At 40.3% G+C, this 27,444-nt stretch overlaps 1 protein-coding gene and 1 non-coding gene across 7 annotated transcripts in view; one reads left to right on the plus strand and one right to left on the minus strand.

Annotated features, from left to right (window-relative positions):
- LOC136864441 (sarcolemmal membrane-associated protein) overlaps window positions 1-27,444 on the minus strand; it is a 700,905-nt gene that overhangs the window by 287,077 nt on the left and 386,384 nt on the right. The window lies entirely within an intron of this gene.
- TRNAS-CGA (transfer RNA serine (anticodon CGA)) lies at window positions 14,247-14,323 on the plus strand. The gene has a single exon. It is a non-coding gene; the product is annotated as a tRNA-Ser (tRNA).

Genomic DNA, 27,444 nt, shown 5'->3' on the forward strand with positions numbered 1-27,444 from the left:
GCTCTGCAGTTGGCATGAGCTATGTAAGCACAGAACCAGAAGATTAATCTTGAATGTCCTGTTATGTACTGCTGTCCTTTTCGATGTTAAAAGAGTGGTTTCAGCTCGTCAGAAGTTTTACAGATTTCTTTCATAATTTATCACAATTATCTATGCTTTGAACATAATAAATTCATAAACGCTCCTTAATACAATTTGCTCTTCTTTTAAGTCCAACGAAAATTGCTTTGATGGTTTAAATCTACAGTCTTCAATTACTTTTGCCTTAACCCTTTGCTGTTCTGCATTTACGGGCATCTGCCCGGCTGGAATTACAGTGTTTTCTGACAGGGGCATTTAAATCCCCAACAGACGCAGCAACAAAATTATCACCCTTTAAAGAAAAAGACATGGAAGTCAAGCGAATAAAGATATGTATGTAATTTATTTTGCATTCTGCTTCTAAATTATCAGTGCATATATATTTGAAGAATCTATCATTTTGACCATACTGGTCACTGTTGGTCCGTATTGACTGTTATCAACCAATGTGCTTTTTCTTCGGGTCTGCCTTGTCAATACTTAGCAAGTACAATGTTTATTTATTGTCTATATTAACGTAAGTACATGTTTCGATGAACATACACTAAGTTCTCTTCTTAAGCTCATAATTTAAAATCACTCTGCATTTCTGAACCTATTAGATTAATATCATTCTTATAGACTTTAAATTATCTAAAAACTGTAACCTTGGAATTCTAAATATAACAACCATAATGTGTCCAAAATCTTCCAATTAAAATCTAAAAATCACCTGTGAATTAATGTACTATTGCTCAGTATTTGTGTGTGTACATTATGTGTTAAAACTGCATTTGCCTTTAGCTTTACAACTACCAAATCACTTGTCTCTTGTGCACTTGCAAGTCATTGTCCATAAAGTGTTAAAAGGAGGAATAATGTGCCCTAACTTTAAGTTGATGACTGATAAAGCGTGTCCAATTTCTATTAGTGATAGTGAAATGATTAAGCTTGCCAAGGATAATGTAGCTTCTTCTTTATCTGTAAGAAGGAAAAAATTATATGATATAAAATGCCCCACTGTGACTCTTCATGAAAATAACCCAAAACATAAAGTGAATAATGACTTATGTTCAAACGCAGCAGCCAGGGATGGACATGGAATGGACTGTACAGTGGATTGGATGTCAAAAGGAAGCAAATACGGAAAGCATGTAGTGCTGGAGGGATCATGTTGATTTTAAGCTATGTTATCATTCGTCTCTTTCCTCTTTTTCCTTTTGTTTGTTTTTCTATTGAACTGTCAATTTCAATACCAGGTATTTTTTTATTGTGTAGTCGTTTAAACTACAAGTCGTATTTTTAAAGTACGTGCCGTTTCGATATAGAAAAAAGTAATGCAATTTTTTAAACAATTCCTTTTTTTTTTTTTTTTTACATGTAAGCCTGTATCTTAAACTACTCCTCAACATAAGCTCCAAGCATATTAAGGCACTTGTCATATCATGAAGCCAGCTTCTGAATTCCATCCGCATAGTAATCTGCCGCCTGATGTGCCAGCCACTACCGTGCGGTCCTTTTTAGGTCATCATCATCATCGTCATTGTGGCATTGACTTCCTAAATGCTTTTTCAGGTGCAGTAACAAGTGGCAGTCACTAGACAGTAGGTCATGACTATTCCCATTTTAAATACGCACAAACAAATGTAAATACGGATGAATGCTTCCGTGGCAAGCCTACAGATGTACGTACTGAGCGCTCATGCTGTGAATGAAAATCAAAGCACTGCAGCGGCCATATTTAAAAACAGTACTTACTTTAAAAACATGCTTCATATTATCCCTAATTCTGCTATTGCAACATATAAATTTCTAATCTCTCTAGTATGTTCATGTGTACCTTTTTACGCTGGATGGAATGATTTCATGTCCCATTCTATGTTCATAAATTGGTGACTGCTGTCGAGCGTATGTTCACAAATAGCCGAATATATAGCATGTTCTTTGGCAGTAACATGCTTTTTATAATCCACTGGTATGTTCCTCCTTGATTGACCTACATATTGTTTATTGCATTCTTGATATGTCAACATATATATTCCCAATTTACTACAAGGACTATTCTTGTCCTTGCTATGCGAGTTAAACAAAATCTTGTTATTTGTCCTACATGACACATTGACACTATGTTTGGTAAATAATTAGCCAATCCATTCGAGTGATTAATGTATGTGAATGTGGCATACTTATCTTTTCTTTTTCGTCCTCGAGGAGTATTTTAGGGCTGTTACCGATCTTATTCTTTATCCCATTTACGTGACTTGTGGGGTATCCATTGTTTCTGGCAATTTTGTAGATAATATTCATCTCTTTATTAAATTTCCTCTTTGTTAACGGTGTACATTAACTAAGGCAGAGAAAGAGAATGTAACAATTATTACCGACAAAGAAGACTACCGTATATTACAAAAACAGTAGCATTTTTTCGAGGAAGGTGAATTTAAAACTGTTAAGAAAGATCCTACCAACAAGATACAGAAAAATCTTAAATACAGTATTTATTTAAGAATATCAGCTTCATTTTAAATGAACATGAGGCCAACAGACTCATCAATATAAACCCGAGGTTACCTGTTGCTACACCCCTACCTAAGATCCATAAAACCAATAATCCGATGAGTCCTATTATAAATTTCAGAACGCGCCCCACGTACAAAGTACCTAAATTCGTCCAAAAATTAAGGAAACATATCTATTCCAAGCTAAGGAGATGGTTAAAAAACACAGTAGAGTTTTGTAACATAAGAAATATCACAATTAAACCTTACCATTGATTAGTCTTGTTTGACATTTTTAAAAAAATGTATCCAAGCTTTCCAGTGCAAGAAGAATCTCTATCATTGAGAAGAATTTAATAAAAAAAACAGTACACTAACCATTTAGATGACAATTTTTATTTTCAATGACATCATTTATTTACAACAAGGTCTTCCTATGGGTTCCATGGTATCAGGGATCATGGCAGAAGTATATCTAGATTATTAAGAGCACAACGCTATCAAGAATATAAACATATTCTTTGGGCGAGATATGCAGATGATGTTTTCTCAATCATAGATGAACGTTATACAAGTGGACAATCCAACTTAGATGCTCTCAATAACATAAACCACCGGGCGAGTTGGACATGTGGTTAGGGTCGCGCGGCTATGAGCTTGCATCCAGGAGATAGTGGGTTCGAAGCCCACTGTCGGCAGCCCTGAAAATGGTTTTCCGTGGTTTCCCATTTTCACACCAGGCAACTGCTGCGGCTGTACCTTAATTAAGGCCACAGCCACTTCCTTCCCACTCCTAGGCCTTTCCTATCGCTTTGTTGCCATAAAACCTGTCTATGTCGGTGCAATGTAAAACAAATAGAAAAAACCATAAACCTTTTCATTAAATTTACTCTGGAAAAGATTTTTTTTTTTTTTTTTTTTTTTTTGCTAGGGGATTTACGTCGCACCGACACAGATAGGTCTTATGGCGACGATGGGATGGGAAAGGCCTGGGAGTTGGAAGGAAGCGGCCGTGGCCTTAAGGTACAGCCCCAGCATTTGCCTGGTGTGAAAATGGGAAAATGGAAAAGAATCAGATAATTCCTTAAACCATTTAGACTTTATTGTATCCAGACATCCAGACCCTATTTCTTTTGATACATATAGAAAAACAATTCAAATGGCAAACACAATCAGATTAGATTCTCTTCACCCCCTCCTCACATAAGAAAAGCATCTTACTACTCTATGATTTATCGAAGACCAGTCTGCATAAAGAACTGAATACTATTACGACCATAGCCAAGAAAAATGGATTTAAAGAGAGCTTAGTAAATAAGTTAATTGGTAAAATAAAACATAAACCTAAATCACAATTAATCAGGGAACAGGAACCTAAATCCATTTTTGTTTTTTTCAATTTTTACACTAAACTGTAATAACATCCACCATATTACTAATAATTTCAGAAAATTTAACATGAAGGTAGCCTTCAAAACCTCCACTAGTAATGAAAGCATCTTTTATAATTCTGGATCTATAAATAACCCTAACAAACACATTAATTTGGGTATTTACCAGATTACAATGTTCAACATGCCAAGCCTGTTATACTGGACAGACACTGAACCACCGAACACAACAGATTCTCTGCCATGGGTAATCACATGGACGAATGCCAACACAATTTTATAAATATAGACCAGGATCTATAAATTATTAAGATTATGCCACAAGGATCCTTACTTAATATAACAGAAGTGCTTTTCATACATTTGGATCAACATTCAAACCCCACCAGTAATTTGAATGAAATTACTGAGAAAACTAACATACTCTTTAATTCCATTCTCCCATTTATTTTTAAAACTTACAACGCCAGATACATCAACCAAAACAATAGAACTCAACAAGACTTTGACCTTTTAATCCCTCCCTCTTTTCCCCTATATGTGTCACATGACCCTCCGCTTGTCACTCCAAACAGCTAACAGCACCGTTAGATGCAGCACAAGATCTTTTTTTTTTTTTTAGCGGCCGTGGCCTTAATTAAGGTACAGCCCCAGCATTTGCCTGGTGTGAAAATGGGAAACCACGGAAAACCATTTTCAGGGCTGCCGACAGTGGGGTTCGAACCTACTATCTCCCGAATACTGGATACTGGCCGCACTTAAGCGACTGCAGCTATCGAGCTCGGTGGCACAAGAACAAGAGAAAGCAAGTCTGTTCTTAATAATTATTAACTCCCCCTCCCCTCTTCTCTCCATTTTAGATTCTCATCACCCCTTTAATAAGGATTCTCAGCTGGCACTTATCAGTACAATACGTCAACATTATAATTGGGCACGATGTTTTACCTCAACACAGCTTAACTACACATCACCTTAATATGCCATTATATTAAATACTCTCTTGGCACAGGCCAGAGTAAAGTATAGCTTCCACCGAAGTCCCAGTCTCATCCATGGCTGTGACAATATGGAAGCTGCTGGGGTATGGGTGGTGCTGAGTAATGACATTCAGAGCATGACTAGTGCATGAGTGTTATGAAAGGTGTTGCTCATTGGGTCAGTCGTGTTGCAATAGCACTTTCTGACCCAGTGAGGAAAGCAATGGCAAACTACCTCACTCCTCGTCTTGCCTAGTATGTCTCATTTTGGTGCTGCCATTGGTTTTTGCGGTTTCCTTATAACCGCATAACCTTTGGTGGTGCTATTTGAGGATCCAACCAGCCTCTGGGCTGATGACCTAGCAGACAGCAGATTAAATACAACTCAGGTTACGTTCACTACAAGGGAGTATTCAGTGCAGTTTATTTGTAAAACTTAGGAACATTTTGCTTCCATTTGTTTCTTAATCTCAGTGTTTTTACTTATGTTAGTGAGTCCACTTGGTGAACACCACTTCAAACTTTAAGTTTCTTATTTACAACAGGGACGCTAGGTACTTTTAATCCGTTATATATTTACTTCAAGTGTTACTTCAAGACAAGGCTCCTTCCACACACAGGATTCAATGAACTCTGTAAGAACACAACATGTGACATATTATTCCTTTTTTGTCCTTGCACTGATTTTAATTGTGTTTCATAAGACTAAGTTTTCATCCACTTCTGGGATACATGGGTCTTTTTAGTGTTTCTTGTATATTTTGGTTATCGAGGTATTCTCCTGAGGTGCTGATTTATTCCTTTAAAATTTTGCATATATTTCACTGAAGATGGTACCAAGGGTACCAAAACTTGTCTAATAATATTAAATACAATTTTTTACTTGTACGTAGCAGTGTTGATTAGGTGGAACATCTCCCCTATTTACACTAAAATAGTAGTGTTACAAAAACGTTGCACTTTGGGTTGGAAAGACTTGGAAGAAAGGAGACGAAATGCTCAACTATGTGGTATGTTTCGAGCTGCCAGCGGAGAGATGGCATGGAAGGACATTAGTAGATGAATAAGCTTGAGCATAACTTTTACAAGTAGGAAAGATCATAATATGAAGATAAATTTGGATTTCAAGAGAACAAACTGGGGCAAATACGAGGATTGGCGCAAAAGTCATGGCAACTATTTTTTTCTTGTAGATATGTGAACGGATCACAAACGTATATGTGTCGTGTGGAAGTTCTGCAGGCATAGTGTGTATGCAGAACAACAGATGGCTCTGTGATAGCTGGTAGTAGCGCAGCGAGGGGTGTGAAATCAGTCAGTTGGTGAGTGTCGTGCGAGAAGGAAGTAATCAGTGTTGAGCAGCGAGCTTACATCAAAATAGCCGTTCTCCAAGGGAGAAATGCGATGGAATGTCACAGTGAATTAGTGGAAGCCCTTGGGAATAATGCCCTACCATACCATACAGTAGCACAGCAGGTAGGAAAGTTTCAGCAAGGACATATGTCAACCAGTGATGAGCAATGTTCGGGACGACCTGTCAGTGTGCGGACCGACGTGGCACGTGCCATCATCGAGCAGCTCCTGGATGAAGAGAGACGATGGACGCTACTGGATTAGAGAGGGCAAGTGGCATCGAGAAACGCACCATCCACAGGATATTGCGTACTGAGATGCAACTGTGCAAAATCGCATCGCAGTGGGTACTGCATGCACTGACAGAAGTTCAAAGGTTTGTGCGCTATGCAATACGTTCTGACCACCTTGCACACTGGCAACAGGACGACGATCAATTCTTGTCATGAATAATCGCCATAGATGAATTTTGGGCCAGGACATACGAACCAGAACCGAAACATCAGTCCGCTGAGTGGCGACATGCTGGATCACCAAGGGGGCAGAAGGTCCGTTAGAATCCTTCCCCAGTCAAATTGATGGTGATCGTTGCATATGACGTCAGGGGTGTCACTGTTTGCCACTTCGTTCCACATGGCAGAACAGTGACCGCACAGTATTACAGGGAGTTCCTGGTGCGACATGCACGACGTGGCGTTCGGGAGAAACGTCCGGATCTTGTGGACAGTACAATAATCCTGCACAACAATGCAAAACCACACAAAGCAGTGTGTGTAGAGCAGCTACTGTGACGTTGGGGATGGGAAGAATTGGAGCACCCACCGTACTCTCCCGACATTTTGCCCTGTGACTTTGACCTCATTCCAAAGATTAAGGAACCACTACGTGGTAGGCGGTTTGCAACACGAGAGAACATTGCTAATACTGTGCGCCAACAGGTGACCCGATTCACACATGGTGCGGCAAATGCTGAGGCAGATGGTATTCAGTGCCTCCCACATCGTTGGCAGTGTGTGGTGTCAGTAGCAGGGGGCTACTTTGAGGGTCTTTAGGCCCAGGTTTGTCATGTCAACTTTATGTGTACTGTGTTGTCATTCTTTTGCACTGGGAAGGCCATATTGCCCTGTATACTACCGTAATAAATTAGTGTGTTATGATATTTCAGTGCTATTCATTGTCCACACATGTAGTTAACACCTTGTCCTTTCGTTTGTATATGTAACATTTCCCAACCAGACTGGTATCTTCAAGAAAAAAAATAGTTGCCATAACTTTTGTCCCAACCCTCGTATTAATTTATAGGATGAGGTGTAAGGGATTGTAATAGATTATCAAGGGAAATGTACAATAATTTCCATGTTCTCTGAAAATGTTTAAGGAAAAGCTAGGTAACAATTGATAGTGAATCTGCCACCTGGGCGATGGCCCTAAGTACAGATCACTGACTGATTACCTCCCTCCTGCTGGTTTGTCAGTAAAGAATATGTACCGTTTTTTCTTTGCAAGTTGCTTCACGTCGCACCGACACAGACAGGTCTTATGGCAACGATGGGACAGGAAGGGTGGGAAGGAGGTGGCCATGGCCTTAAATAAGGTACAGCCCCAGTATTTGCCTGGTGTGAAATGGGGAAACTATGGAAAACCATCTTCAGGGCTGCTGACAGTGGGGTACACACCCACTATCTCCCGAATACATATATTTTAAGCCCTTTATCTACACAAGAACCTATCACATGACAGTGGAGATGCTTTCTCATTATGCAAGCTGTATAAACCCTAAGAAATGGGGGGGTTTGGGCGAGTTGGCCGTGCGCGTAGAGGCGTGCGGCTGTGAGCTTGCATCCGGGAGATAGTAGGTTCGAATCCCACTATCGGCAGCCCTGAAAATGGTTTTCCGTGGTTTCCCATTTTCACACCAGGCAAATGCTGGGGCTGTACCTTAATTAAGGCCATGGCCGCTTCCTTCCAACTCCTAGGCCTTTCCTATCCCATCGTCGCCATAAGACCTATCTGTGTCGGTGCGACGTAAAGCCCCTAGCAAAAAAAAAAAAAAGAGAGAGAGAGAAATGGGGGCAGTTGATTCACCTAGTGTATCTTGCTTATCATCCATTTATCACTTAGCCTTAAGCACCGTAGAATCAATACACTGTTTTTTCTATCTCTCTAGAAATAGCTCAACAGTTACTTTCAGGCAAGGACCCAGAAGAACCTTTCTTTAGGTCTGAGATTTCTGCACTCCTTCTTCCAAGTGCTGTATTTATGCCAGGATGAATGAACAACAGACACACTATTATCCAAACCAACTTTGAAAAAAGGTTGTAGCCGGGCACTCACTCAATCTTAACCACAATATAAAATTGATAGACCTGTGTCAGGCTGCAGGAGGCCTATATTGATTAGAAATGAAAGATTTACCATCCTCCAGGTCTTCAATGAATGCTATGAAACTACAGTTGAATCTAGGAATTGCCTTGACATTGTGAGAAATATAGGTGGCAGTAAAAGGTTAATAATAATGTACAATGGGTAATTGTTTAGCATGCCCTGTCAATATATTATTAATATTTGAATTATTTATACGTATATGTTTCGGGAGCCTTAACTCCATCAGTGTATAGAGACCAATTAAGGACCAATGTGGTGAAGTCTGTCGAGTAAAAGGTTAGATAAGTGAAAAATTGTGAGAGTCAACTTGTCCTCAAAAAGAGCAGTAAGAGGCCCAAAATTTGAGCAACATCAACAAATAACTCAATTCCTGCTTGCAAGGCAGCACCAACAGTGAACTGTAGAAAAATAGAGGTCTGTTCTCTTATTCATACCTGATAACGATAACTTTCCAAATGACCTATGAGTAAAATTCCCAAACATCAAAATGTGCAGGGATCCATTGCACCAAAATATCGTAAAACATGACAAAATTCATATATTTTCTTCACTTCAGATAATTATGAGTTCAAAAGCATTTATATGAAACACTACATGCAACCGATGACATTATAAGGGACACAATATTTTACCTCAGTTAAACTAACACAAATATCTTCAGAACACATCAATGAAATCTACTTACATAATGCAGTTTTATCATGCACACAACTAATGAAAACTTTGAAGTAATGAGTGTATTGCAACATATAATTATATGCACACAAGTTATTTACATTATTCATGCAATCACGCGCACATCTTTATTCTGATTTAACAGTTAAAGTTGTGGCTTGCTTTGCTTTCTTCAAAAAGTTAATAGAATATGTGTTTGCACAACACGCTCCAGAACTTCTGGTTTTCAAAATGGAAATGGCTTCCAGAATTCCATTGGACATTGATGACCTGAACTGTGTCTTGTTCTTCTTAATCAGACTAAAAATTCATTCACACTCTGCATTACTATGTGATATGGTAAGAACAGACAGCATGAATTTAGAGATCCTGTCATATTTATAACGTCCATCAGCTCCACGGATATTCTACCACTGTGCCCATTTTAAATAATTTGTAGCTTGTTTACTTACAATACTAGATAAGTTGTCTATCTGAAGAGCCACAAACTGGTACAGCATCATCCCTTATTCCACTTTCTCTTTCACACAAAATAACAGGAAACGTCACCAAAAAGAAATTAATAGAAGAAAACTGTGCTCCTTTAGTGGCATCAAGTTTAACAGCCGGTGCATATTTTAGCACATCATGCTTAAAATGTAACTTGTTAACCATGTAGTCAAAGACTGCACAGAAATAGTTTCTGACTGACAAGAAAAGCAGAGATGTGTCTTCCTCTGAATGCCAATTACCAATTCTTCATCATCCTTCTGATTCTGGATTGGGTGATACTGGACACCATGCAATGCAGACTGTTTAACTACTCTTCGCTTGACGAACTTTGTGAGCATCTGTTTCAATAGATCCATCATTAATCCAAACAGTACATGGATATGTGGGAAAGCACTCTGAAGGACTGTATTGATCTTATCAAATAATGGGATAGTCACGTGTAAAAAAGTATGAAATGCCTTGTTTAGGTCGGAGGAAACAAACAGCTTTTCTTCACAAGATATAGTGGGGTGTTTTTGAGAACAGGTGAGTCAGGTTTGGAAGAAAATGCCAGTCTTTTGGTAGAAGAGGAGGAGGTTGAGCGGGGGGGGGGGGGGGGGGGAGATGAGGATCATGAACTCTTCATTTGTTTGTCATCAGATCTACAACATCCTTTGGGAATAGTAAAAAAAAAAAAAAAAGGATAAATTGACAGAAATATGTGGAGTACATGGAGTACATACACTGCCTACTCCTTAAAAAATTGAAGAAATGCATCCCACTGATCTATTAATCTATTTAAACACCTGGCTGGGGATAACCATCTTGTGCACACTTGCCTCAACAACTTCTTTCTTTCCCATGCATACTTTGAAATTTCTGAAGATGTTCTTTTCTTTTTTCACTCTTTTCCAAGTAATAGAAAATATCAACAAGAATCTCATCAATTCTAACTGGTAAAGCTGCAGCACCGTTTTCAACAGGTTAAGTTAATGAAATGGCAAATGCAACCAATACCAAAAATATCCTTCAAATCTGCTGGAACTCCATTTCTCTGTCCAATCATAACAGGAGCTGTGTCAGAACAGAATGCCAGACAGTTCTTAACTGGCACTTTATTAAATTCCAACTGCAATAATAGCAGATATCGTATGTTGTGCCCAGTCGAATCCCCTTCCAATGCTGGTACCGATAACACAGTACTTATAATATTTCCTCGAGCAGCATCATAAAAAGTAACTACTATGGGGTACTACTTGGAATCGGTATCATTGTTTCTATCTATCAACAAAGAAAATGGACTATTCTGTAAACAAGTAACAATGTTCCGTGTTGCAGTATGTGCCATTTCGTTTAGGAAACGCATTGTTTTTGTGCGACTACAACCATACTTTTCTTGCGATTTCCAATGTAGGAAACATCTTTATGAACAAAGCATCTGCATGATCATTAACACTCAATGGAATGTTGCATTCCACTAAAAAATAAGTAAACAAACACTCATGGGCGAGTGCATCAATCTGGATTAACGAGCTGCTAATCACAGATTACTTAATGTCTGTTTACATTTTAACCTCCGTTTAAGAAGATTGCGGTGCACCAACCGTAATCATTGATTACTTAGTACTGTTTAGTTAGCGTGAGATTTAATCAGTGACCATACGAAAACACGATACTGAACGCGCTCACGTGAAAGTGGGATGTTGTGGCCAGTATGTCAGTATCCTCATAACGGATCTCATGCTTTCCGTCAAGCAGTGCATCCCACTTTCACGCCCGTCTCTACAGGGAAGCAATCGAAATACATAAACATCCTGATAACTTTAATAGAAAGGAGGAAGGACTGAAACTCGGCAAGGCCTGGTACACCCCTTTATATAACGTACGGCCGAAGTTTTCTAAGATCAGGGACATTACAATCAACCAACCAGAGGATCCATTGTTCGGCACGACCCAATCAGAGGTCGTGCACTCCGAGATCCAATGAGACGACACACTGCTCGGAGCGACCCAGTCAGAATTCATGCCCTCATATACTCAACCTGGTGACATACTGCACAACGCGAACCAATCAGAGGTCGTGTGCTCAGAGACCCAACCAAACGCAAGGCAGCTCGGTGCGACCCAATCGGAGAGCGTGCTTTCAGATAGTCAATCAGATGTCGGATTGCACGGCACAAAGCAATTGGAGGCCGCACACTTACATACAAATACAGCTGCTTCCCAAATAACTTTCGCAGTCACCAGCGGGATACAGGAGAGCGTATCGACACGACGCCACAGAAGATGACTGCAGCAGCAGTAGTCAAAACGTCTGGGAGAAGCGAGATGAGTGGACCACGGCATAATAGCCCGGAAGATTTTTATTATATTGACACCGGCCGTAAAAGCCTTCATACTTTACGGAATATATAATGTATTGAATTAGGAGGATACTCTCATTTTTCACCTTTGTAAAGTGAAAACCGTCAATACGAATGATTCTAATATCTTGTAATAACTTGGTAAGAGTATAGACAAATGTTATCATGGATAACCTCTAGTTTGTGGCTTGTGACTGTATTTTACTCATTTTACTTACTTTACAAATAACTTGTATCTTATGAAAATGCATGAATAGCGTTAGATTTGATAACCATAGAATAATAAATTAGTAGAGCTATCAATATTAACAATAATATTTACATAGAATATCATGTGAAAGCAATTAGCAGTTAAATATCTGTTGATGTGGCTTATAACTATGTTCATCTGAAATTGTCTGAATTTGTTACACCTAATTTTATTGCTTGAAGTTAGTAGAATGCCTGAGGAATCACCAATAGTATATACCCCAGATGAATGGGTGGATGTTGTGAAGTCAGCACGTCCAAAAAACTTCATTGTGACAAAAATGAAAAGAGATGACTTCAAAACTTGAGATGATCTAAAGCCATTGCTATCAATACCCACTACATTCACAACTAGAAATTCAGTTCACTTCAGTGAAGCTACACAATTTCAATTGAATTTCAAAGACCCTTTTCAGCTAGGTAGGGGCTGCCTGGCTGAGGCGGTAAAGGCGTGCTCGGTTCGCCCGAAAGGACGTGGGTTCGAATCCCCGTCAGGAAGTCATAAAATTTAAGAAACGAGATTTCCACTTCCACAGGTGCATATGGCCCTGAGGTTCACTCAGCCTACACCAAAAATAAGTACCAGGTTAATTCCTGGGGGCAAAGGCGGCTAGGCGTAGAGCCAACCACTTTATCCCATCACGTGCCGATGTTAACAATGGTGGAAGCCTTTACCTTCCACTCTTCCAAGGGCGTTCATGGCCTGTACGGAGGTGACTTTGCTTTGCTTTTCAGCTAGGTGTTAAGCACTGTCATACTACATTAGGGCCAGTTCAGTATGCAAACATTCGCACCAAGAAGAAAGGAAGATTTGTGAAACATGATCCATTTCAGCTCAGAGTAAAAAACAGAAATCAACTCCCTGTCAACCAGAAAAAAATTTACTGATGTCATGTCTCTCATGTCATTCATTCCTGTAGCCAATCAACTCATTTTCATGTCGCTTATAGGATACAATGTTGAAGATAATGATGTGAAAGAATTCCTTGAGATACACATTATTTTTCTTTAAAGTATGTGTATTCATTCTCAAATATTGTGTTTTCTTAAATTAAGTGTGTTCATTCTCAAATATTGTGTCTTTATAATTAAGTGTAGGCTTATTAATTCTCTAATATTGTGCTATTCTTGATAAATAAAAATGTATTCGCCCTCAAGTACTTAAATTTCTTTCCGGGAAATAAAGTCATAAGCCCATGTTAGTTACCTCATTCATCAAAAATGCTCTTAATTCATATAGTAGGGCAAAGTGTTGCTTCACTGTCTCCCATATGTTTTATAACATATACAAGTGTTCATTTATACAAGGAAAGTTATTACAAATTTAGTGGATGATTTACAGATTTGCGCTGAACTTTAATTTGTCATTTACTCAGAACTAAGTTATTGTGGCTTATGACCAGTGGCGGCGCGTGACTTGCATCACTGGGGGTTCAAAAGAAGAAAAAATTACCTCCCCCCAACTCTCCTCTCCCCATCTCCGCCAGCTTCTCTTCCATCGTGGGCCGTAACCTCCTAAACTAAGATGACATAAGTTCCAGAAATGTGATCAAATACGAGAGGAGCAGAAAATACGGTAGGCCTACATGCCGAGTTTTACCACATGCAAAATAAGAAATAACTGCTTCATTGAAGTCCTCACAGTCTCGAACAAAGTTCCTTTCAATTGACAACATAGCAAGAGCAATAAGTCTATCCTCGGTCATTGTGCTGCGCTAGAAAGTCTTTATTCTCTTCAGGGTAGAGAAACACCTTTCTGCTTCCGATGTCATGGGAATAGTAACAACTATATTTAAAAGTTTTCATTGGTATTACCTTGCCTAGGCCACCATAGCTCAATTGGTAGAGCAACCGACGCGAAATCGGGAGGTTGTGGGTTCGGATCCCACTGGTGTCCGGCTGGCTATTTTTCCGCCTCTGTGGTGTAGTGGTTAGTGTGATTAGCTGCCATCCCTGGAGGTCTGGGTTCGATTCCCGGCTCTGCCACGAAAATTTGAAAAGTGATACGAGGGCTGGAACGGGGTCCACTCAGCCTCGGGAGGTCAACTGAGTAGAGGTGGGTTCGATTCCCACTTCAGCCATCCTCAAAGTGGTTTTCCGTGGTTTCCCACTTCTCCTCCAGGCGAATGCCGGGATGGTACCTAACTTAAGGCCACGGCCGCTTCCTTCCCTCTTCCTTGCCTATCCCTTCCAATCTTCCCATCCCTCCACAAGGCCCCTATTCAGCATAGCAGGTGAGGCCGCCTGGGCGAGGTACTGGCCATTCTCCCCAGTTTCATCCCCCGACCAAGAGTCTGAAGCTCCAGGACACTGCCGCTGAGTCCGAGGGAAAAGCCGAACCTGGAGGGTAAACAGATGATGATGATGATGATGATGATGATTACCTTGCCGCTATTCCTTGCCTCAATGATTTTTGAGTTAAGTTTCTCTCCAAAAGGTAATTATTCCAAAGAAGGCAAATTAATAGATGTTTAGCAAGTAATGATATATTTGGGACAAGATATTAATTGGAATTTGACAGTTTAATGTGACTTTTGGTAGTAACGATGCTTTTCAACACTAGCGCTAGTTACGTGCACTATTCTCTGTTGCCTAGTCAAATTCCCGTAAGGCCAACAGATGACAGGCACATACCCCAACCCCAACAACACGACTAGCTAGTCTTGAGACAGTGGCCTATTGCGCATGCGTAAAGAACAGAGATCCGTTTCTGCGATATCCTGGTCTTGCCTTAGTGCTGGTTTTCGTCCGCCCGCACCTCGCCCCTCCCTTCGCCTATGTACGGACGGAGAGGTCGCCTTTGCAAGGGGGTTCATTCCAGACAAGCATCCAGCCACAGACCTTGCGCACCTCACATGAATTGAAAGCCAGTACGAGCATATTATGGATAGAGGGACTTAGCAAGAGCTTCGAGATTGACAAGGGAGTTATGAAAATTACGTAGTTGAGTACAATTTGATATAAACTGGAGGTTCATTGCTCCATTGCGCTATACCAGACACAGCCACTGCTTATGACTATATTCCACAGAGCCCTTCAATTATCATAATACAAAATGAGCAACAAACACAATTCATGTTAGTCCACAACTACATAACCTCAACTTTGCAATTCGTGGCAATAAATATGAAGCAAATTAAGTGATAAATATAATTCACACGTTTTTTCGTAACTACAACATGACCTATGCTTTGTAGGCTACTTTGTGGTGAAGAACAAAAGAACTATTTTTAACACAGGACAGCAAAGGATACTATTGAACAAATCAATGCAAAGAACAAGCAAACGGTTATCCCAGAGTCAGTCTCTTTCAACAAAAAATCAATACCAAATGACTGGGATACAAGATGCAGCTCGTATTCCCAGTCGAAGACTGTAATGATCGGATAAATATAAATCAGACCGATATATCGAATATTCGCTGGTCAGGCAGCATGTATCGGCGGAGGTTTGCGGAAGCTTGCTCTGGCGGAAATTTTAAAAAGACGACTTGGTGCGTAAAATATTATAGTTAATCCGCAGAAGTGTAAAACATACTCCCTTTCCGTCAATTTTATGGACAAACTGTAAAGGCTGGCAGGTATGCTTATTATATGAGAGCTCTTGCTGTCTTAGATCCCCACAAGGTTATGCGAGGGTTCAGAGGATATAAGGAGAGCAATTTTTACTAGAATTAGCTACTTTCTCCTCCAGGAAGAATGAGGTGGCATACGAAAACTGGAATGCACTGAGCTTGTCAGTGTTTCCACTGATGTTAAACTGCTAAATGCACACCAGTAAACTGAGGGCATGATAACGCAGTAACAGTTCCACGCTTAGTCGAAGAAAATTTCAAGTTTATGCACGATAAAACCAGATCCCGTGTTACCTGCTGTACAAGTACCTACTTGGAACAGCTGAGAAACAAACTTAGGTCAACAGTTGGAAAACAGATTTGGTCAACAGTAAACCCACAAGCCCAACTTTTACTTTGTTAGGTACATAACTACTTGCAACAGCTGAGAAACAAACTTAGGTCAACAGTTGGAAAACAGATTTGGTCAACAGTAAACCCACAATCCCAACTTTTACTTTGTTAGGTACATAAGAGGTATTTTAAGGTACATAAGAGGTATTTTAACAAAAAAGAGTTTGATGCCATAAAATCAAATTCCAGGAACAAATGACAAATGCTTCAAGTGCTGAGAGGAAAGTCATACCTCAGAAGTAAATTTGCGACCTGGTGTGCAGTATGTGCCAATGACTTAACCCCTCAAGCGGGCAGCTTGGTACACACTGGCTCACTCCCAGATGAGGAGCGATTTCCCTGATTGAAGGAAATATTTAATTACTGGATTAAAAACAATCTTAGACTAAAATGAACTATTGAAGGGCTCTAAGAGAAATATTTGCTTGAATATAATGTATTTAATTGTTGAAAAATGATATTATTTTAATTTTTCAATACTTTGTGCAAAAACGTACTAAGTGCTTTCACACTGTGATATCGAGGTTGCTTCTTCCTAATAGCAAAGCTCTGGTCTTCGTTTATACACTAACTTTTACCTGAATATTTTAATCAGTTTACTAACAATTTCTGCTTGGAAATAAATGTTTCCGTATATGTAAATTGTAGATTTACAAAGTTTACATGTACTTACGATTTATAATGGAATAAATTATAATACTCACGAAATTTTCTGTTATGTTGGTTAGCGCTTTCGAGGGATCAAGTTTATATAGCCTACCTACAATTTATAACTGATACACACGGACTATATTACACTACAATAGATGTATTATTTAGAGTAATTACAGTCTTCACAGTGTTATGTCTTTTACAGCTGGTCATTATGATACACACGGAAGCAGATCATGTTATACCAGGCAAATGCCGGGGCTGTACCTTAATTAAGGCCACGGCTGCTTCCTTCCAATTCCTAGGCCTTTCCTATTCCACCGTCGCCATAAGACATATTTGTGTCGGTGCAACGTAAAGCAAATAGCATTCAATCATGTTATATAACCTGTCTCGGCTTCGCATAATTTATATGATTGCATTCTGAAACGTGATCGTTTTCTTGGTATGTAAACTTTCCACCCTAGCCACCCTTTCCATAGCAAAATTCCAAAAATTTTGCTAACAGGTGGTCAAATACTGGATTTATCTTGTATATTTTGGGAGGAAGTTGACCATTATTCACCTCACTGTCAGAGATATGTAAAATGCTGTGGAGGAAAATCTAATAATAATAATAATAATAATAATAATAATAATAATAATAATAATAATAATAATAATAATAATAATAATGATGTAACTGGCTTTACGTCCCACTACTTTTACGGTTTTCAGAGATGCAGAGGTGCCGGAATTTAGTCCCGCAGGAGTTCTTTTGCATGCCAGTAAATGTACTGACAAGAGGCCAGCGTAATTGAGCACCTTCAAATACCACCGGTCTGAGCATGAATCGAACTTGCCAAGTTGGGGTCAGAAGTCCAGCCAGCACCTGAACTGTCCAGGCCACTCAGTCCGGCGAGAAAAAATATATTCTGTGCCATCAGCTCATAGAACACAGGCGTAGTGAACAAGCGACTGCGAGAAATATAGTGTCCTAATTTAGGTTTCTATACAATCCCCTGCGGCAACAGTATGGTCATAAGAACCTTAATTTCATCCTCATTTGTTCAGACACGGTCTTGATCTTGACTCCTTTGTTTCGTCTTACTAAACTGGGTTTTATGTGCGACTTCCTGCTCGGCATCTTTTATCTGTTCAGCTATGTTCTGGCACATCTTGTCATGAAAATTAATTAAAATATTTTGCTCAGTATTGTTTTCCCTAAAAACTCTCCCTTTAAATAACTTTTTTTTTTTTTTTTTTTTTTTTGCTGGGGGCTATACGTCGCACCGACACAGATAGGTCTTATGGCGACGATGGGATAGGATAGGTCTAGGAGTTGGAAGGAAGCGGCCATGGCCTTAATTAAGGTACAGCTCCAGCATTTGCCTGGTGTGAAAATGGGAAACCATGGAAAACCATCTTCAGGGCTGCCGACAGTGGGATTCGAACCCACCTATCTCCTGGATGCAAGCTCACAGCCGCACGCCTCTACGCGCATGGCCAACTCGCCCGGTACATCACTATTATCGTCCCAACTGTCACTGTCATGATCGCTACTTGAACTGGAATTGAACACGTGTCTCTTTTGTGACTGCTGAACATTCGAATCAGCTACGCCCGAACTCCGTACATTCGAGCCTGCAGTACTTATTCCAGGTAAGTTCCTTTTTTTTTGCTAGGGGCTTTACGTCGCGCCGACACAGATAGGTCTTATGGCGACGATGGGATAGGAAAGGTCTAGGAGTTGGAAGGAAGCGGCCGTGGCCTTAATTAAGGTACAGCCCCAGCATTTGCCTGGTGTGAAAATGGGAAACCACGGAAAACCATTTTCAGGGCTGCCGATAGTGGGATTCGAACCTACTATCTCCCGGATGCAAGCTCACAGCCGCGCGCCTCTACGCGCACGGCCAACTCGCCCGGTCCAGGTAAGTTCCTGTCACTTTCGAATTCCACTTCAGCAGAACTTACTTCACTAATATCACTATTTTCCCCACTAAATTCCAACATTTTGTTTAACATGACCCGTAAATAACCTTCCTCTAACGGTGGGGGCCGGTAATTCGTTATAGCCCTATTAGCGTAAAAAATGTAAGAAAAAGAATCGAATAGAACCCTGGTCTCTGCAGTTTGGACAGAAATCACGAATTGAGCCTGTATTACGCATGCGTACAATAATAAATGTTGTGGAACTCACGGTAAACACACACTCCAGTCGTGTGAAGGAAGAACTCAAGACTTGGGATAATAAATCAGGTCACGGTTCTAAAATGTCATCAGAGAGGTCTGTTCACCGCGAGGCTATTAGGCTTTAGGTCGTTCTTGCCCGGACGTAGCCTGCAGTCTTTATGATGCAACTCATGGATGGCACGTTAGTATTGGGAGAACATAGTTGAAAAAATTCACCTCAGAGGGCAGACTCATCCAGAACACGCTGCTGAAAAGGAAACAAACTTCTGCAGGCAGGCAACGGAGAAAAAATATATAATTTGAATCAGCAGATATATCCGCGTTCCCCGCCAAGCAAGTGACTTGTAGCCGCAGATCTCACCACATTGCCCACCGAATACGTTAAATTACCAATGAAACCACAGTGTTCCTAAGCTCACCGGACAAAAAATTAGTCACCCATGGAGAAATCATTACAAGCATCATTCTATAGCGTGTAACTCTGCCTTGATAACTGGACTTGATAACCGCCTGGATTCGGTTAGGAAGTGATTTCAAAAAGGTTGTGCAGGTACGTCACATCCAGGTTAAGCCACTTGCTGAGGATTTGATCACGCAATTCCACCAAATTCCCAGGATACTGATGGCAGCGTTTTACGCACTGTTCCAACATATCCCACAGATTTTCAATGGGGTTCAAGTCAGGTGATTATGCAGGCCAATCAAGATGTAATAGGATGGGAGAGTGTTCATAAAACCAGTCACATATGCGTCCAGGTCGATGAACTTAGCTGTCGTCACCTTGATAAATTGGGGTATCATTAGCATACTCATCATGCAGATGTTGACTAACAAGCAACACCTAATCATCCAGAATGTTTAAATAAACATGCCGGTCAGCTCAGTGAGTGGTCCCAATCCATGATACGAAAAACACCCCCAAAACATCACAGACCAACCTCCAGATTGAACCTGACTATGCAAAACATCCAGGATGAAATGCTTCATTTGGCATTCGGTGCACTCGATGACATGCATCATTGGAATACAGGCAAAATGTGATTAGTCAGACCACATTATATTCCGCCAGTCAGGTACTGCCCACGTTCAATGATTTCTAGACCACTGAAGACACGCACATTTATGTGCATCTGTGAGTGTAAACAATGGCCTCTTGCGACATGACCGACTTCAAATGTTCACTGCATAGAGTTCCTCTCGCAATGTTCTCTCGCTAACAGGTTGGGATGGATCTTCATTCACTGACTGTAGTAATTCCTGTCAGGTTTGGTAGAGATTTTGAGTCACAAGCCATGAAACAAATCTCCGGTCCCCCTCAGTCAGGAACTTTTAATGATCACAATTCTGACCTGTTTCGTGGCCTTGTGTAGTACACCACTCCTTGCAGACACGTTGAAAAATCTACTACGAAACACCAACAAATCCAGCAGCTTCACACACCGTATGGTCACAGGCATGGCCAAATTGCCCCTTACATCCTTACATCTACACATGATGATGTACACTGTCTGCTTGAAACAGCACTGTCTCACTGATTGCTATTACCTTATGCTCACAGAGAGGCAGTGCATGTGCGGTTGAGCACGAGACTCGTTTGCTGCGCCATCCATACAGGCATAACGATCCATCTGTGCATGTGCATGAGAGTGACTAATTTTTTGCCAATTGATTTTAGTATTTGTGTGTAAGTGCAGAGTGAGTTTAAAGAAAAGTGTAAAAAAAGGGTATGAATGAAAAGACAACAATAGAAATATTTCTAAAAATGATAATGTTGTTCAATTTACAAATTTTTCAATGCAAAATGGAAGTAAATATGATAAACTTTTGGTTTCCTATCTCCTAAACCAAGTTTTGTATACAACATATGTACTGTGACAGTTTTTAAGAAAAGAAATAAAAGTGTTGTATTTGGACTGGTGGACTTATAGAAGACAGTCGTTTGGATATGTAACTATTATTAATATGTAAAATTTGTAATTGCTATATTGTAAAGGGCCGTTATCGTTATTGTTGGGTATATTTTGTAACATTGTGAAACTCTCGTGGCTCAGATTTTCGGAACAGGTGGAGTCTACCCCTCTTGATTCTAGAAGGATATTCTGGTTGTTTACTAGTTTCCTAAGATGGAAGGTTCTCGATAAATATTTCTGTTGGAGAAAATATTATATTTATTGCTAGTGGCTTTACATCGCACTGACACAGGTAGGGCTTATGGCAGCGATGGGATAGGAAAGGCCTAGGAGTTGGAAGGAAGCGGCCATGGCCTTAATTAAGGTACAGCCACAGGATTTGCTTGGTGTGAAAATGGGAAACCATGGAAAACCATCTTCAGGGCTGCCGACAGTGGGATTCGAACCCACTATGTCCCGGAAGCAAGCTCACAGCTGCGCTCCCCTAACCGCACGGCCAACTCACCCAGTGTTGGAGAAAATAACAGGTGTTTTGATTGGTGAATGTGGGTGGCAATAGGTGAGCTTCTGTGGCCTGATTGGTTACCTGGTGATCAGACCGGGGCCAGCTTCTCCCTCCTCGAGAGAGCTAGGTAAGCTTTCGAGATCTTTTGCTTCTATCCGGCCTAGCAAGTGGACGCACTTCTGCGATCGTCCCACCCGGGACGGCCCGCCTTGGGGTAAGCACTATTGGTTTCATTTCGCCTTCAATTTAAATTCAATGTAACCGTTTCTTTTTGTACACTGTAGAAGTTTACCCCAACACGCCCACACTCACCATTCAATTATTCAGATGCCTTAGCTTTTCAGCTGGGCCCGACTGTTTGATTTTGGAGGCAATTCCCCTTTTCGTTTGGTTTTGTGAACAGCATAATTAATTAATAAATTTTATTTCCCTAGGGGTTTGCCTCCAGTAACTTTGTAGCACTTGATGTACGTTAATTTTTTCTCTGCTCCACACCAGAAGTGTTTTTGGTGTGAGAGTAAGTTAAACTAGACTCTGCATCACATTTTATCATTTCTGGTTTCTCTCTTGTTCCATTATATAGTGTGATTATCTGAAAGCATTGTTAACTTTCATTTAATATTGTATTTTCATCATGTGCTTCCTATTCCCTTTAATCATTTTATTCTGAAAGTTGCCTTATGTTAATGTATGTCTTTCCTTTAACCTCTTTGTTTTAAGGGAATAGCCCTTGGTAAATTACATCTAAATTTGTTTGTTTTGACTACGAAAACCTGATTTTATTTGATTGTTGAAAATCTGTTTTGTAACATTAATTCTGGAAAAAATATCTACAGATCAAGGGATCACTGTTGATTTTTTTTTAACCACAACACACATCCCTCCTGATGGTATCACCACCTTGACGAAGGCAAAATACATTTTGCCGGGTGTTTTGGAGGCTTGCGTGGTCAAATGATCCTTAGAGCTAGGCCAGCGGGAGCATATGCTCCTGGTAGGGCCACCCAAGCCGGACAGGTCTAAGGTGATGATCCAGACTAAGAGTGATACCCTGGTCCTCCAGGTTGAGGGTTGGTACGTGGGGCTAACAACTCCACTACCACGAAACTACATATTGTTCAGAAACCAAATCAAGATAACCAGACGGTCCCAAACTTACGACGACTAAAGCGTGCTAAATGGCAACGATATGGATATATTGGAACATGGAATGTGAGAAGTATCTTTCAGGCCGGGGCTAGTAGAAAATTGGAGGAGGAATTATTTAAATATCAGATGGATGTGGCAGCATTACAGGAGATAAGATGGAAGACAATCGAGGTGACAGATCTACAGCACTATATTTTGTTCAATAGTGGGGAGGAAGAAAATAGAATAGGAACAGGGTTTATGGTTTAGAAATCGGTCAGTCATAATGTGATTGAATATGAACCAATAAGCCCCAGATTATGCCGGTTAAGAGTGAGAGGGAGATTTGCCAACATATCACTAATTAGTGTCCATGCCCCAACAGAGGATGCCGATGAGAAAGAGAAAGAATATTTCTATGAAAAATGGAGCAAGTATATGACAAGTTGCCCAAGTATGATATTAAAGTTGTCCTAGGGGATTATAATGCCAAAGTAGGCAAAGAGAAAGAAAACCACCCAGTGGCAGGATATCATAGTAAACACCAAGAATCAAATGAAAACGGGTGGAAATTGATCGACTTTGCCTTTAGCAAGGAGCTGGTGATTAAGAGCACATGTTTTCCCCATAAGGAGATCCGTAAGAGACATGGATATCACTGGATGGTCTGACAAAGAACCAGATAGACCATGTGCTGACAGATGTGCGACATGCCTCCAATATAATGGATGTGAGAAGCATGCGTGGTGCAGACAGTGATTCAGATCACATACTGGTGAGGATCAAGTTCCGAGAAAGACTAACAATTAAACCCAGGGACAGAGCTGAGCAGAGCAAGATCTATAATGTAGAACTGTTAAGGGATGAGAAAAAGGAGGAAGAGTATAGAGACCGGCTGCAAAGAAAGCTACAGATGGGCAGAAATGGAGAGTTGGACATCAACACAATGTGGGAGGAAACCAAGCTAGCAATAAATACAACAGCGCAGGAAGTACTTGGAGAGAGAAGGAAACAGAGTAGAAATAAATGGTATGACGAAGAAGTGGATAAGGTTCTGGAAAAAGAAATCTTGCCCGACAAAGAATGCTACAGAGACCCACTCGAAATAATATGGCAGTTTTTAAAGAGAAACGGAGAATAGCAAAGACATTGATAAGGAACAAGAAAAGAATACCAGAAAGGGAGAAAGTGGATGAAATGCAGAAGAATTTTGAAAACAAACAAGGCAGAAAATTCTTCCATGGGGTTGGACAAGTAAAGAAGGGATATCAACCCAGAGTGAATATGCTTAAGGATGAGACTGATAGACTCATTGTTGGGAAAGAACCAATTCTGGAAAAATGGGCAAAACATTTTGAAACATTACTTTCTGTCAGACCAATAAATGAAGAAAAAGAAGGATCAGACCGTATGGAAACTTCAGAGAGAGATGAGGATGGTGAATATGGAGATGAGTGTGAGGAGGAAGAGAGGGATGAGGAGAATGGAGATGAGGATGAAGACGATATGGATCACCATCGATTGAAGAAATAAGAGATATTATAAAACAATTGAAGAGCAGTAAAGCCCCAGGGAATGACCTCATAACAGCAGAAATGATAAAACATGGAGGAGAAGTGTTGGTGAAGAAAATACACGAGATAATTAAGAAGGTATGGGAAACAGGTACAATGCCGGAGGACTGGACACTAGCAAATATATGTCCTATACATTAGAAGGGGTCATGCATGTAATGCAAGAATTATCGAGGTATATCCTTACTGAGTATAGTATACAAAATCCTCTCTACAACCATAACAAAGAGAGTTAGTAGTAGAGCAGAAAGAATTATAGGGGAGTACCAAGCTGGTTTCAGACCTGGAAGATCGACAATGGACCATATTTTCACCATGAAAATGACTCTGGAAAAGATATATGAATACAGCGTTCGACTAGGGCATCTTTTTATAGATTTTAAACAAGCCTATGACAAAGTTAAGAGATACGACATTGTGGGAAACAATGAAGGAGTTTAACTTCCCACAGAAGTTAATAAAATTGATTAAGATGACCCTGGAGAACAGCAGAAGTCAGGTAAAAGTGCAGGGAAGTCCGACAAGATCTTTCAGAACCGAAGAAGGCCTAAGGAAGGGAGACCCCTTATCACCAGTGTTAATTAATCTAGTGTTGGAGAAAGCTGTAAGATCAGTTCCTACTAATCCGGGTGGTAATATTTACAATAGACTGATCCAAATTTTGGCTTATGCAGATGATGTGGTGATATCTGCTAGAAGTAAAGAGGCACTTACAACTGCCTTGAGGGAGCTGAAAGATGTGGCTGGGTCCTTGGGCTTGGAGATAAGTGAGGCTAAATCTAACTATATGGTAACGGAGAGAAAGGGAAGGAACACTGAAAAACTCCAAGTGGATGGTTACACCTTTGAAGCAGTAGATAGCTTCACATATCTTGGGTCAGTAATAACATCAGAAAATAAAGTTGAGACAGATATTGTAAATCGAATTAAGGCTGCCAACAGATCCTACACGGCACTGTATCCCCATCTGAGAAGTAAAAACTTAAGCAGGAAATTAAAACTGACACTCTACAAAACAATAATTAAACCAGTGCTTATGTATGGGAGTGAGGCATGGGTATTGACTGAGGCCACAGAGAGGAGATTAAATGTGTGGGAAAGGAAAGTACTGAGGAAGATATTTGGACTGGTGAAGGAGGGAGATTTATGGAGAATCAGAACAAATGAAGAAATAAGATTATTGTATAAGGAGCCGGACTTGGTGACATCAATCAAAATGAGACGAATTGGATGGCTGGGGCATGTACAACGGATGGAGGAGGGAAGACTTCCAAGGAAAGCACTGACAGGACACCCTGGGGGCAGGAGAAGGAGAGTTCGGCCCCGGATGAGATGGCTGGAGGATGTGGAGACTGATCTGAGGACCGTTGGAGTCAGGAGGTGGCGTAGGCGTCCTGAAGACCAGGACGACTGGAGAGCTGTGGTCAAGGAGGCCAAGGTCCTTAAAGGACCATAGAGCCATGGAGTAAGTAAGTAAGTAAGTAAGTAAGTAAGTAAGTAAGTAAGTAAGTAAGTAAGTAAGTACAACACACATCTCCCCATGGCCCCAGTAGGGTTTCCACGCCTGCTCCACATCCTTCCTTATAGTTGTCAAGTTGGTCAACCTGATTTTTACTTGTTTGTTTCTTGATGCAGTTCCATTCGGTGCATTCTGTTTGTCTTAAGAGCGTTCAAATTCCATGAAATTTAAGGTTTATTATTTCCTTACCACGTGTCGTGTAACTGGGTGCCGTTTATATATTGGTAGCAGACCGTGCATTACAGACGAGAGAAAAGTTAACGGTAATCGTCTTAGCTAACCTAAAAAACTTAAATTCTAAGGTATTAAATCTCCTTGAATTTTAGTTCCTGGCGGTCAGGATGGCTCGTGCTGTTCCTAATCCTTTTCAATTGAGAAAGGAAGAATTAATTTACGAACTTCGAATTCGTAAATTGAATTCTACAGGAAATGTTAGAGATGAAATGAGCCTGTTGAAACAGTCTCTAAATTTACCGGTGACTATTCCTGTGTTAAATATGGACGGATTGTGCGAGTCTTTGGCAGTGATTGGAGATAAATTGTCCGAATTTAATGCCATTCTTGTGTCCTTTTGTTCTCCTGAGCCCTCACGTCAATTAGTACACGTTAAAGAGCAATTACAGCATTATATGGATCGGATTCGGGATTTGCTGTCTCTCAATCTGCCAGTAGATGAGCGGCAGGAGTGTGAATCTTTATTGATACAATTTTCTAGGATATCTGACAAAATTGTAGGCTTGCTTGAAGGGAATGAGTTGCCTAATTCAAGTTTTGAGTTTCAAGTGTCTACTTCTTCTAAATCGTGTGAAAGTGAAAGTGTTAATTTTGGTTCTATATCTGTAGCTTCTCAAGCTTCTACTGTGGTCACTAGTGCTACTGTTATTTAGGAATCTAATGTGGGTAATGTTTGCCAGGGATCTTCTTCTGCTCTCATTTCAAGCGCTTTGGTGCCAGTAAATTATTCACGTAATGTGTCTTCTGTGCATGTTGGAATGCCAGCTAACATTGCTACACCACCTTGTAACTCTACCGTGTCCCAGTGTCAGCCTACATTTGTGACAACCTGTTTCTCATGCAATTGTGAAAAACTAGGTTCCTATCCAAGTGCCATCGGTACCAAGTGTTCCTTTAGGTTGTATAACCCCTAAACAAGTGGTCAATGCTCAAATTTGTGAAAGTGTTTCACAGATGAGAATATCTGCACCTGTTACATTACAGACTAATGCAAACTCTAATCTCACTTTCAGTACTCCATCCTTTTCTTAAGGGCGCTCGAATCAGGGTCACTATGCTACTGTAACTCTTCCAAGGACCACTCTAGTCCTTCCCTGGTACCTCATACACCTGCCTTCTCCCAGATTTTTTCCAATTTACCTTACCCATTAACTACTGTATTCAAGGGAGTCTCTAAGTCTACTGCTAACTCAATTGACGAGGTTATTTCTTTACTTCAATTTTTATTTAAGTTTAAGGATCAAGCTATTGCGTACAATCTAAGTAATGATCACGTGTTTCAAGTCTTATATCCACATGTACCTGGAGCTCTTTCTGAGCATGTCATTAGAGCCATTTCTGAAAGATGGACAGTGGATCAAT

This window comes from Anabrus simplex, chromosome 2 (assembly GCF_040414725.1).
Source record: "Anabrus simplex isolate iqAnaSimp1 chromosome 2, ASM4041472v1, whole genome shotgun sequence".
NCBI lineage: Eukaryota > Metazoa > Arthropoda > Insecta > Orthoptera > Tettigoniidae > Anabrus > Anabrus simplex.